The sequence below is a fragment of the Cupressus sempervirens genome, chromosome 2 (assembly GCF_028749045.1).
Source record: "Cupressus sempervirens isolate cs-2001-9-10 chromosome 2, ASM2874904v1, whole genome shotgun sequence".
In the NCBI taxonomy this organism is placed as follows: Eukaryota; Viridiplantae; Streptophyta; class Pinopsida; order Cupressales; family Cupressaceae; genus Cupressus; species Cupressus sempervirens.
In genome coordinates, this window is record NC_143119.1 from 702,454,931 (window position 1) to 702,469,196 (window position 14,266).

Sequence of the window (14,266 nt, forward strand, 5' to 3'; positions counted from 1 at the left end):
ACTTGGTTGGTCCCAATCTATGAGTTCGGGGTGAGTGAGGGGGAGGTCTATGAGATTCAAGGATAATTGGCAGAGCACAGAGGCTCCAAGGATTATTTTTTCAAGGAAAATATCATCGTAAGCTTTCTTTTCAACTTCCTCAAGGATGTCTTCAACCTCAACAAGAGTGTTTTGGATGTTTATAAAGGCGTGGCCTTCCGTTGTAGTGCCCCCAGTTGTGGGGAGTCCATAGCCCAAGCCTTCAATTTTTTGCCCTTGGTGTGCTTCTATAGGCTATCTCATACTTGATTCTTGGTAGCCTAAACCACCTCCTTGATAATCCCATTGCTCTGTGGCTAAGTGATGTGACCAGGGATTTTTTTTTTAAAGTGATCAAGAAGTGCTTTACTTTTAGGAGGGGGCTCTTTGTATAGCCATGTGTTAATGTTTTCTGCATTCTCGTCTCCATCAAGAGTACCCTTGGTAATAAATATGGTAGGTCCCATTTTTTGGAGTCGAGAGGTGGTTTTTGATATAGGCCCTTGATGTGTCAGGCATCTTTGGGTACGTGGATCAAGTGGTAGAGCACCAACAACAAAAGCATCTGTAAGACTATACTCACCACAACCTTGGTAGTTGATCTTAACTATGGAGAGGGTGGAGGCTAAAATGGTGTTTGGATCATGGCAGGTGCCAGAGGAACTAGCCTTGGTGTGGCCGACTTCAATCTAAGGACAATGATTGGTGTATGAAGCTTCAACCGCATTGCATTAAGCAAAGGGTTCAGGGTCTGCATGGATGGTTATCTTAGTGTCATTATGTGGAAATTTGATACATTGATGATATGTGGATGGAACGACCTTCATGGCATGAATCCATGGGTGACCAAGGAGGATGTTGTATGGAAGGTTAAGATCAACTACATGGCAAAGTGTTTCTTGAGTGGCTGGGCCAAGTCTTATAGGGAGCAAGATGGTTCTTTCAGTGGTGCACTCCAAATTATCATAGGCCTTGATGGTGATTACTTCATTAATGATATCTGCCTCAGTGTATCCTACCTATTTGATGAACTTTAAAGTACATAGATTTAAAGCCGATCCATTATCTATAATGACCCTTTTAACAACAAAGTCAAAAACCATGATGGCTATGCGGAGTGGAAAGATATGATCTGGTTCAACTACTAGGATATCAGTGGTTTTGAAGGATAAGGCACATGAGGCTGAAAGATGGCCGACCAAGTTGCAAAACTCAGTGGCATTTATGTTGGAAGGGATGCGTGACTCATGTAGAGTACTATTGAAGATCTCTTGATAAAGTGGACTTGTTCATAAGAGATCCATAATGGAGATCTAGGCAGGTGTGTTTCCAAGGTGTTCCAAGATGTTATATTGTGGCCCTAATGAGGATGATTTTGATGGAGATGCTCTAGATGGAGGTGGTCTTGATGGTGCAAAAATAGGTGGGATAGCTATATTGAGTCGAGTTCGGTGAGTAGTAACTGCACATTGGGTATCTGGGCCCTTAATGTTAATGACATTGATGGATGGCTCAACCTGTGATATGCAACCAATAAGGCTTCCATAGTCTAAACATGCCAAGGTATAGTTTTGAGACTTGTCTCGGTTATCTCCTTGTTTGTCTTGAGTATTGTTTGGTTTATTGATAGGAGGGTTTGCAGGTGCTTTTCCTAGGTTTGTATTAAGGTGGGGGAACATCATTAATCCTACATTAGGTGAAGGTTGTTCCCCCACTGTTATTTCTTTTTGATCAATTAAGTCTTGGACATAGTCCTTGAGTTGCATGCATTTGAGGGTGGTATGTCCTTTGACATGATGGAATTTGCAAAACTCATTGTCTTTATACTAGGATGCCCTAGATTGGTTTGGTTCCAAGGGCTGAGTTGGTGGATGTTGAATAAGATTATCCTTAGCTAGTTTTTCAAAGATTGCATCAAGAGGTTCTCCCAACGGGGTGTATACATGAGGTTGTCTTTGAACACGGGGTTTAGTACCTACCGAAAGTGTGATAGCATTGGTCTGATTATGATGATTAGGTATTTGTTGATTGTTCTATATGGGTGACGAGTGATACTTAAGGGGGTTGTTGTTGATAAGTTTGTTGTTGGAAAAATGTGGTGGGAACATTGGTAGCCATCCCAACAATATGGACCTATTGAGTGTCGATGGCACCATCTGTTACTGTATTCTTATTTTTTTTCCAATATCGAGTTTTGTCATTGCTTGGACCTCGGTCCTACGTGTTTTCTTTGTACAATCTGATGACACCATCCTTAATGAGGCCTTGCTCAAGGCTCATTCCTTTTTCTTTGATGTCCTTGTATGTTCGCAAACAATTCATAACCATATGATGAGCGAGGCTTGGGTGTGCGTTGTTTATGAACATTTTGACAAGATGACGCTCAGGGATGGTACAAGAGATCCTTGTTGTGAGGATCTGCTAGCGTTGCAAGTATTCTGCGAGGCTTTCTCTGCCTTTTTGTTTAGTGTGGACTAGGTTTACTACAAACAGTTCATTTTCAACGAGATGGGTATACTGAGCAACAAAGGCCTCAGAAAGTTTTGCAAATTTTTTAATAGTACCTTGAGGGATACGACAAAACCACTCCAAAGCTAGTCCTGCTAGGCTCTTGGGAAAGAAGAGCCACATGAGGAATACATCATTATAAGCTACCTCCTGACAATGCATATAGAATTCCTTAACATGTGTGACTGGATCACTTTTCCCCCTAAATTTGTCAAACTTGGGGATCTCAAAATGTTTAGGAAATGGAGTCATCGTGATAGACCTATCAAAAGGGTATGGGAAATCATTCTCAAATTTGAATGTTTTGGTGTTTGTTCCATCCTTGAGGGCTTTGAGAGCATTTTTCATCTCTTCCCATTTAGAGTTTATAGGTGGGGGAGCGAGTGTCCCCAACGTAGGATACATGCCAAGATCTGACGGTTGATATGGAAAACCTTGGTTTCCATATGGCATCTGTGGAAAAACAAGTTGCACAACTAATGGGATAGATGTTATGGGTTGTTGGAATGTGCTTTGGGTATATTGCTACATCTGTTGAGAAGTTTGTTGATGGGAAAGATAAGTATGAGGCTGCTGCCCTATGAGATATCTTTGTGTGGGTGCTTGAGCATATTGTTGGTGTGAAGACTATGGATGAAAAGGTGGTAAGGTGGTTAATGCCTGTACCATGCTTTGGGAATACATACCATGTCCAATATATGTGGGTTGCGCTCCTACTTGAGAGTATGACGGATGATGAACAGGCGAAAGGTAATTAATCTGCGGTAGACTATTCATCATAGGGAACTGCAATGGTGGGGTGGTTTGGCTATTTCCCAAAGGTGGCATGGAGAGATAGTTGGTAAGGGGTGGTAGTGAATAACAATGTGAAGTGGTAGATGAAAGTGTCTGAGTGGCGGACATGGCTGCAGTGCTAGGGGAAAGACTAGCGGTAGGTCCTTGTGTTATAGCAACATTCCAAGGTCCCAAAGGAAATGAGGCTGAAGAGATTTGGCTAGCTACAAAGGGGTTGACAGTGACGTTGGGTGGGATGGAAGATGAGGTATTTTCTAGTGTTGACATTTGAGTAGTAAATAAACTAGGTGTACTATGAGGTGGAAGTGAAAAGGTAGTGTTGATGGATGTAAATGGAGGATTTGGTGGAGTAGGGAAATGAGTGGTTGAAGCAGAGGTAGATGATACACATGAGGTTGGTTGGGATGTAGTATGTGTAGACACCTAAATTTGATTACACTGCTTTGATAATCCTATTTAGCTATCTCTGAAAGGCATCATTAATTAAATTCCTATTTATTTAATCCTTTGCCATCCCCTAGCTGATTAATTTAATTAATCATCTATAGTCCTAATTGATAAATCAAATAACCCACCATTTATCAATTAAATCCTATTCTCCTATCTAATTCCAAAACCCTCATTTATTAAATAAGTCTGTTTGATAAATAAGGCCCTCAAATCTAATAGCCCCTAACCTATCCTTAATCCTCCATTTAGCCTAATCCACCCCATCCATCCATACTAACTAAGCTTAGCCACTAACTCACCCACCCTCATCAATACCATCCACTTGCATATCTCTAACATCCCTAAACTAATCCTAACCCAAGCCTAACCCATCCCCTAATCATTTGCACAATCCTAAATGAGATTAAGACTTTCCTAAACCAAGCTAAAGTCTCCCCTCAAAATATCCCAACCACCAAGCCATAAAAGCTCTTACAAAGCCATGAATGACTCTTACAAGCCCATTCATTGCTTTAGAAGCCATTATGAGCTTTGAGGCTCCTTTGTTGACCCCTCAACCCCTCTTGCTCTAACCAATGACCCTGTGACATGTGTCACTCCCTGATTGGCTGTAAGGAAGCACAATCCATGTGCTCTCCTCTCATTCAATCTAAGCCCTCCATAAGCTTTTTCCTTTCCTTACATATTAGCCTACCATCCCTCAAGCCCTTTGCCTATTTAAGGAATCCCCTTCCAAGCCATTTTAATCACAATCTTTAAGCTAAAGTTACCATGTCAGTTTGAGAAGCCAAATCCATACTTTTACATATACCCACACCAAAAATCCCAAATCCACCTCCATTGAAGCATTTTGAAGTTAAGCATACATCCCAAATCCATATCAAAGGACACCTCTACAAATCAAGTGATCAGAACCTCATTGAGAGAGCCTATCCATGGCTCATATTTTCATTTGAGGACCTCACTTTGTCTCATCTAAAATTTATATTAGTTTTGTTAGTAAATGCTTTGATTTCTAAATAGATTAGTGTTTCTTGCTAACATATTAGTGTATATAGTATGTACTAAGGGTTGAGTGAGGATGGGATGGGTGTTTTGTGGAATAGGAGTAGGCACCTGGGTTGAGGGTATATTCGGGTCTGCAGGTTTTGTTTGATGAGGTTGATATCCAGAGAAAGGATCAGTAAGGACAAATGACCCTGCAACTGGTGGTTGCCACCCAAACAAAGGGTGCGTAGGATCTAAAATGTCAATAGGTGGTGGACACCCAAATTCAAAGGAACCAACACTATCCCTTAAGAAATTTTCCATGATGGTTTCCTTGTTTTGGTCTATGATGGCATTAACAATGGTGGCATGACCAGGTTGGTTTATGAAAGCATCAATGTCTATGGAGGAACCTGTCTCTTTAGGGATTTGTGGTGGTGGATCTGGTGGCATCATGGAAACTACAGGGTATGGCTGAGCTCAAGATGTGTTATTACTATGACTAGGACCCATGTCCTTTTTCCTTGTGTTCCTACCAAAACGAGTGGTGGGTGGCATGAAAGGATGACTTTCCTAATGATGAAAATGCAAAGAGGGATGATCCTAAGTGTATATGATACTTTTAGGAATCTAGATGATATGGTGCTATGTGGAGGAGATTGTGTTTCCCTTAAGTGTGAACTTGAATATGTGGTAGCGATATCAAACCCGAAGGTAGCGTTGTGACTATTGGGAATATAAATGGGATCAAGTGTGTAGCCCAACCTTTTGCTTAAGCTGATGTGGGACACAAGTGACAGTTTATCTGAAATAATGGTTAGTTTAAGGACAACTATGATGGTGAGATGGATGAATATTTCTTTAGGGAAACAAATCTTAATGAGGTGATGCAAAAATGTTTCTAAGAGTGGAGAAACTAATGGAGGATTCTAGGGTTTAATGATGCTTGATTTGGAGGATTTCTAAAAATCTAAGGTTTTGATGACAAAAAGTGGAGGAGATGATTATACCACATGTTTAGATGGGATGAAGAATTAACAGAGAGATTAAACCTACAAGGAGACAAGTGCATAAGTGTGTGTGGAAAAAGATGGACCTAATCAAAGTAGTTAACTCGAGAGTTATTGATAAGGCTATGGTTGACACCTCGTTAGAGAGTTAGGTTCTGAATCTTGTAATCCCATTCAGTTTGTAATGCGACGTCTACTCCATATTTCTTAATTTGGTCTAGCTTGGCAATCCTTGGGTTGGGGGTATGTTTTTGATGTTCAACTTCTATCTCTATGTAAACCGATATTTTTGGAAGTTTAGCCTTTTTGAACTTAGCCTTAGGTTGGCCTGACATGAGATATTTCCAAGGGATTTTGATCACAACTATGGGGTTTTGGAGGTAGTGACTACGCTAAGTATACCTTCTAGACCTTGGGTTGGAACATAAATCAATTAAGAAATAGCAAGTTTTGGATTCTTTCAAGATTAATTTGGCTAACTATCTTCTAGTCAAGGAAAACAATGTGTGATTTTTAGTCAAGTAGATTGGTAGCAAAGATGTATTTTGAAAAGAGCAACTTTTGGATCCTTTTAGAGAAAAAGGGGTTTGTTGGTAACTAGACTTTTATGGGGTATTTTCTAGGTAATAAGTGTAGGCAAAAGGTAAACTAAAAGTACGGTGTTGCGAGTGGGCTTGCTAACAACTGTTTCTTATATATTGAAGGTGAGGTCTCTCAAAGATAAAATTTGTGATATTTTCGATCAAGTAGGGTAAATGGAAAAGTATTTTTGAAAAAGAAAAAGACTTTGGGCCAGCAAAGGATTTGTAATTTAGGTTCTGCTTAGTGATTTTTGAGGGAATAAGTAGATCGTTTTGAAACAAATGGACAAATTGGACCAACGAGACAAGCAATTGTTGTGAATGGTCTTGCTAAAAACTATTGTTTTGAGATGACAAAGGTGAAACTTTCTTTCTTCTGATATGGGGATAAATGAGCAAACAATTTCTCAAAGGACAAAGCAACTTTGAGAAATACAAACAGTTGATCTCTTTAGCAAAAGGATTTTTTCGATAGTAACCATTGAATTGTGTATGTTCAAAAAATGTTTTCACAGGTCTTGAGCACAATTTAAGATAGTTCAAACACACACTTTATCCCTACAAGTCAGAATTTGATTGTCATATGCTATTCAACAACCCACAACTTGATGTCTCCTCGTTCTAGTGCAATATTTCCCTCTAATCGAAGAGGTGAGTCGATACAAGAGTTGATCGACAAAGGATACACATCAGAGAACCTTCAAGGCATGACAAATAGAAGTTGCCCTTCTATGGAAACAATGACCCTTGGAGATGAAACCCAAGTGGCCTTATGCCTCTACTAGGGGAGCACAATGGTGAGTAATCTTGAGGGATGCTGTTTCCCTTACACCATGAATAACATACCATGACAGAAAGTGAGATACTTTAGATCTAAGAGGGTTGTAAATCGGTCTGTGGAGTCTCCGCAACGGTTGTTATTGGCTGTGATCCAATTAAGGGTCTATTCTGGACATGCTGAAATTGTGGGAAAGTTTTCCCACCTTAGGCTACCCCCAGAAACATGCCGCCTAAACTAAAGAGATGGAGCGAGAAGGTTTACCCTTCCCCTCATTTATATACCGGCCATACTATTTATCAGTTTGAGCTTCTCACCAAATGGGATGCGCTTCCCAAAGGTGGATGAACTCGCTAGAAGCACTCCTAGGTTGTTGTGGATGATTTTGCTAACAACTTTTGGTACATGCGTCACATATTTTAATGGTCTTACTTTGCATGAAAAGAGAGAAGTCTAAGATGCGCTAAAATGCACAATCTCAAAACAAACAAGACATGGGGTGTCATGGTTGAAAAGAGGTTGTGTCATTTCATTAATTTGATGACTAAAATAATATTATATTATTTAATCCCTTTTTTGAATAATATTCACACTTTATTATTTATTTATTATGATAATTATGAATAATACTCAAATATAATGTTCACTTACATCTTGGAACTAGCTGATTAGTTAAGGTTATACCATGGTTGAAAAGAGGTTGTGTCATTTCATTAATTTGATCACTAAAATAATATTCTACTATTTAATCCATTTTTGAATAATATTCACACTTCATTATTTATTTATTATGATAATTATGAATAATACTCAAATAGAAGGGGTTTAGCATGTGGGAAATGATCACTTGAACAACAAATTTGAAAATAAAAATAAAGTACAGGAGGAAATATAAAATTGCATAGAGACATAGCACAAGACACCCCATTTATTTGATAGAATCGATATCACCTCCTCTGAATGATTAGAGCTAAAAAATAGAGCCTCACAAAAAGATATGTAAGAGAGAAACTTATAAGAAGGATTCCCCAATATTTACAAGCCAAAATGATTGTGTGTATGTAAGGTACAACAAGACTGTTATCCACACAACTTTTGTATTTGAATTGCTATCCTTGTGATTTCCAACTATTAAAATTTATACTATCTACACTCATAGAGGTGCCTTCAATTATGAAATTGAGTGAAAAAATATTGTTTAAAGTCAGGGAGAACTTATCTCATATGTATCTTTCCAATTGAAGAAGTTATGAGCACCTCAAGAAAATATCAATCAAAAGTACAAATTAATAGAGAAATGAGAGAAACATTGTGGAGTAAATTTAATATAGATATTTATGCAAGACATTACCCAACAAAAATGAGTTTCTTTTGCTATGTTGCTCGATCCAAGTGAAAGAGGGGAACTAATTTTTTTGTATCTTCTTATGAATCTTCTTAAGGAGATGCCTCGCCTAATAGGAAACACATCATCTAACAAGAACATGATCTAGACTTTATAGGTGCTAAAAAATGATTCATCATTTGGGTCTACAAGGTCTACAATTACTTGAGGAAAATATATTCTAATGAAGAAAAAATATCATATCCTTCTCTTTAGATTAAAATAAGTAATAATATTATTTAAAATGAGCTCAATTTTTTTTAATTTAAAGGACAACTTGAAATAATATTGAATTCCACATTTTGGGATAATGTACCAAAAATAATTATTTTTCATTATTGGGTGATTCTATCAAAGAATCACAATTGTGTTGATTATTAAGAAATTTAAGTTTGATATGATATCACTAGAATGCTATTATAGTATAAATATTGCTACTCTATAGATTTGATGTGAGGTTTCTATTATGAAGAATATTAGATTTGCAAGAAAATATAAACTAGAAAAAAATATTATAATTCTTTTTAATAATGTTAAGTACCATTACTTGATAAAACTAATAAAACCACTAGAACGTTTTGGTTGAGGCCTATATAGCAATACAACTCTCAATTAAGTGTCTTCCTCTACTAAGTTATATAATTAAGATTTGAACATATATTATTTTTATATTTCTAAAAGAATATTGCAAGGTTCTCCATGGCACAACTTTGATTAAGCTTATTTCTAATTAAAAGGATAATTTAAAAAAGTTAAAATTATGTATAACCTATGACTAATCAAATTTATATTATATATTTTTTAAACATTTCGAAAATGCATCTTTATGAGAAAATATTTCTTCTTCTTATAAAATTCAATGAAATTTATTATCTTAACAATAAATTATTTATTGTTGTATTTAGTATGGTGTGATGGTTAGGTTGTTGTGATGGCGATGTTGTTATCAAATTCAAACCTTTGTACAAAGAAATTCTTCTAGTTTTTTTTATTGTGTGTGAGTTTTTAACACCAACATTTTGGATCATACTCAGTGATGCATCATCAGAATTACATTTTACATATCATGCTTACTCTTTCATCCTAGATCAGAGAGTGTTATAAAAAATGTTGATGTTAAACCTCACACACAATAAAAACCCAGAAGCATTTCTTTGCACAAATACGATGGATTGTGTAAATCTTATTAATTAAATTCAAATCTTTTAGGATGCTATTGCTCAATGTTTAAATGGGGATGCGGTCCCATGTTGGTTACCTCTACATCAAAATTGTAGTCACAAAATTACACCAAAGAATTCAATTACTTTGATTTAGCTTATTTGAAATTAAAAAAATTATAAATGAAGAAGTCAAAGTATTGTACAAACCATGAGCAATCAAATTCATAGTATATTATTTTTTGAAGATTATACAAATACACCTTAATGAGATAATTTTTATTCTTTTCAAAGAATCGAAACATGTGATCTAATTTAGATTTCTTATCATCTTAAAATTAAACTACAAACTACTAATCTCCTATAGTGTGATGATTTAGTTGTAGTGGTGTTATCCCTATCATTAGGATGCATACCCTATAAGAATATTATTGTTGATTGTTTAAATAAAGATGAAATTTTTTATGTATGATAATTGAGCCAATAATATTCAACCCTTAATACATAACAATAAATCACAAAATATTATATAAAAAACTTTCAAACAATTTCTCTCCAAAAAAAGACTTAAAAAATCTCATTTCTTTTCAAATAAGTTCAAAATTACAAGCTGAACATTTATTCTCTTTTTTAGCATCTAGAGGTACGTTATTGAAACTACAAAATTACATTTAAGACTGAATCCAAAAACAACACTACCACCATTTATCTAAACTCTTCACCCTAAAGCAAGAAGACTGGAAACTACAAATTTATACTAAAGACCGAGCCCAAAAACACCAACACTACTTAGCTAAACTCTTTCCTAGAAAGAGAAGATCAAACCAATAGAAATGATGACCATTAAAATATGGCCTTCCAACCTCTAGAATTTTAAAAATACCCATCCAACATTTGGAATGTACCAATACATAAGCATGACATATTAAGATAACTTATGTATTCACTTAAGAGTATATCCTAGAAACTAAATAGCCGTTGTCCAACCCATAGAATAAAACCAAGTAGCCGTTGTCCAACCCATAGAATAAAACCAAGTAGCCGTTGTCCAAACTCTAGACTTACCCATAAAATAAAACCAAGTAGCCGTTGTCCAAACTCTAGACTTACTTTTTCCAAACTTAATTTTTGCCTGAATGTGTGATGTTTAAGAGCCCCCTACCACCTATGCATCCCTGAGTTCATAAGTGAACTGCAAGCCTGATCCTTCAAATTTCTTCTCAACAATGGAGTCCAAACGGCTGTTCATCTCAGGAGTGAAGTGGGTTTTCCAATCACCTACTTGTCCCTTACGAAACAACGCCTTATTCCCCAAAGGCAAATTGCTGACGGCCACTGCGCCATTTTCATTGACATTCAGGCTTGAAAGATTCTGAAAGCTGCATTGTTGTACAATGTCATTCACCTCCTCATCTGAAAAACCAGAGCACCCCAAGAACTCCACAATCTTTCTCACATAGAAATGGGTATCCGCCATTAAATCCTCATACATCAAGAACAAAATGTGAGATCCATGTTTCCCTTGGCTTGCATTCCAATAGCTCAGGACATGATCAAGATAAGGTCCATAGAAGACGACCCCTTTGCAAAACCAATCAAAAAATTCCTCCATTGAGAAATTCTCCTGAATGTTAAGGGCAGGATTGATGAATCTGGTCACAAATTTCCAGTAGGAAACAAAAGTGTCCTTGGGATTCCGGGCAATGTATATGATTGGAGATCTCTGAGAGATGATGGAATGTGGAAGAGCGTTGTAGGGAAGATGGGAATGAAAAATTCTTGGAGAACCCAATCGGGACATTATGCCGGGGACAGCCATGCGACCATAACATTGGATTTCCAATGTGGGTATTAGCTCATGGGAACTTATCTTCTCCAAGATCTTGCCTTTGTTTTCTTGGTAGCCATTAATGGAGGCCACAATGGCCTTGAGCCATGTTGTCCCTACTTTTACAGCAGAGCCCACAATAACATCATTGGGCTTGGCCTCGAATTGGGCATTCATGGAGGCCATGGATTTTATGATTATTAGCCCATAAAAGAATCCTTCGTGCTCAAACAATTCGTGGCCATAACAATGTTCCACTCTTGGTTGGAGATTGTTTATGGTTTCTGTTAAAGAAAGAACTGATTTTGGATCCATGAGAGAGAGAGAGAAATGAGTTGAAATGGTGAAGAGAAAAACAGAGATCAAAGTGTAGAATTACATGGTTGGGATGTTGTTGTATATAATGGATTGGGCGGTTATGAAAAATCTGGATAGAATTCCGAACGTGGTGCATTCTGCTTGCTAGTTAGTTGGTCTCTCTGATTCAGTAGATCCTTTCCGTATGATTCGACCATACAAATGACTTGTTCGTATTCAGATTTCTTATCTCTGACTGGTTAAGAATAGCTCGAATCAACGGTAAAAGATTTTAATCATGTTCACAACTCGGAAGATTTTGGTGAAAGATTTTCAATTATGTGTGGTGGGAGTATATGGGATTCAAGAATCTCACGCATTAAATAGGATGTTAAAGTCCTGAATAATTTGTATCTTCTTCTTTAGGTAGATGTTTTTGACAGTTTGTTTTGATTAACTAGTTTATTGTGGGATGTATATTACTCATGGATTTATTATTTTGTCTAATTTTGTTTCTTCAAAGAGTGAGTTTGTTTCTAAATGTTTAAAGTTAAGGGTGTTATTGTAAGATGGACACTCTAATATAAAGTTTATTGGATTCCCAATTTTGTCTCTTTGAACAAAATATTTAGATTGTTTATCTCTAAAATGTTTTCATAACTGAGATGTATGTCACCTACCTTGGATATTCTTAGATTTGTTGTTTCGTCCAACTTCATTTCCTCAAACAAAGTGCTTATAGTGCCCATCTTTAAACTCGAAATTTGTTGCCCATCTAACAAGGAGAGAGGTCTAAGACAAGGGGACCCTATCTCTCCTTGTTCATCATGGTGGTGGAAGTGTTGGGAAGAGTTTTCCTGAGGAAGGTGGAGGACGGGGAGATCAAAGGCATTAAACCTACTACCTCGCTTCCGACGAAAATTATACAACAATTCGTGGATGATACATTCCTAAGCGGGGTCCCTTCAGTGGCGGAGGCTAAAGCTTGGAAACATCTATTAGAGATATATGTTGTTAATATGGGACAAAAAATTAACTTGGATAAAAGTATGGTTTCCTTCTTCAACACTGAGCAAGATATATAGAGGAGGGTGTTAAATATCCTAGGGTGCAACACTGCTGCTCTCCCAAACACGTATTTGGGACTTCCTTTGATTGTCAAAGAAGTTAGCAATCACTTTTGGAACGACATTATGTAGAAAATGTAGAAAAAGTTGATTGGGCAGAAAGGTAAAACCTTCAGCAATGTTGGTAGGCTTCAACTCCTGACTTCTTCCCTCCAAGGGATTGAACCGCCTCACAATAGGTTTTCCATAGTCATGCGCTAGGCCTGGCTTAGGAATAATCTATTCAAGCTAAGGACTACTTTTCCCCTACCATGAGGTGCATTTAGATTGTCAACCCAAGGACGTATACTTGAAATGGTCGGCACAGTATGTGCACTAGGTACCTTGATGAGTCATTATGCTTGTGCTGCAGGAAAGTAAAAATGCAAAGGAAGGAAACTACACTACTATTGTGGAAAGGAAAATACTGAATCCATGAATGTTGAAAACACAATGACAAGATAACAGCGATTCCATCTTGACTCATCCACTAGTCTGTTCTCGCAGATGCTGCAGGAACGTTTATGAAGTGTGATGCTACAGGAAGGAATTAACTAGCTACGTCTTACTTAAAATACTGCTAATGCTAGTAAAATGAATCTATTCTATCATAATCTAATCCACCTTCCAAGTGGGCCCCCTTGGTTGGCTTCTCTAATCTATCAATGCAGGATAGAAGCTAAAGAGAACTAATTCATTTCATTAATCAGTCATTACATGATTCAGAATTGTAAAACACAACTGCAACAAACTGTGAATCAGTGTTCTCTCTTACTCGATAAAACTTATCAAAAATTAAAACTTCACACACAGGAGTTTATCCTGACATATATAGAGAATCTACTCTTTATTACATAACAGAAAAGTAACTGTCCTCAGTTAAGTCTGTAGGAGAGAATATAGGAGAACAACTGAAAGAGGAAAGGAAGGATAACAGAATTGAGGAGGGAGCAATGAAGTCTCATCATCCGCTTGTTACAACGTAAATGCAGAGAAGGCAATGGCTTGTAAAAGCTCCTCCTTATTCGCTGCCATGTTTCCTAGAGTGGTTAGAACTTCCTTTTCGTGGTTGTTCCTTGATGCTCGTTTCTCCTTGAATGTTGTCGGCAACCAACTTCTGGATTCTTCCGCTCATCCTTTAATCCTTATCATCAGGTTAGTTATGATACAAGACATATTTGCAAATAAACATCCATCAAACTAAATTCAAGCATAAGAACACACATTTGGATATTTATATGAAATACTGCATATTAGATATAATTTAGGCAAAAGATGACATAGTTTTTCTACCCCATAAATCATCAAAGGTTTATCAAACATAGGCTTATAAGTGTTAAAACAAGGATAAACGGAGTATCACA

General features: G+C 37.0%; 1 pseudogene; it reads right to left on the bottom strand.

Moving 5' to 3' along the window:
• Positions 1-10,265: 10,265 nt before the first annotated feature.
• Positions 10,266-11,812, bottom strand: LOC149575317 (cytosolic sulfotransferase 5 pseudogene; annotated as a pseudogene).
• Positions 11,813-14,266: the final 2,454 nt, after the last annotated feature.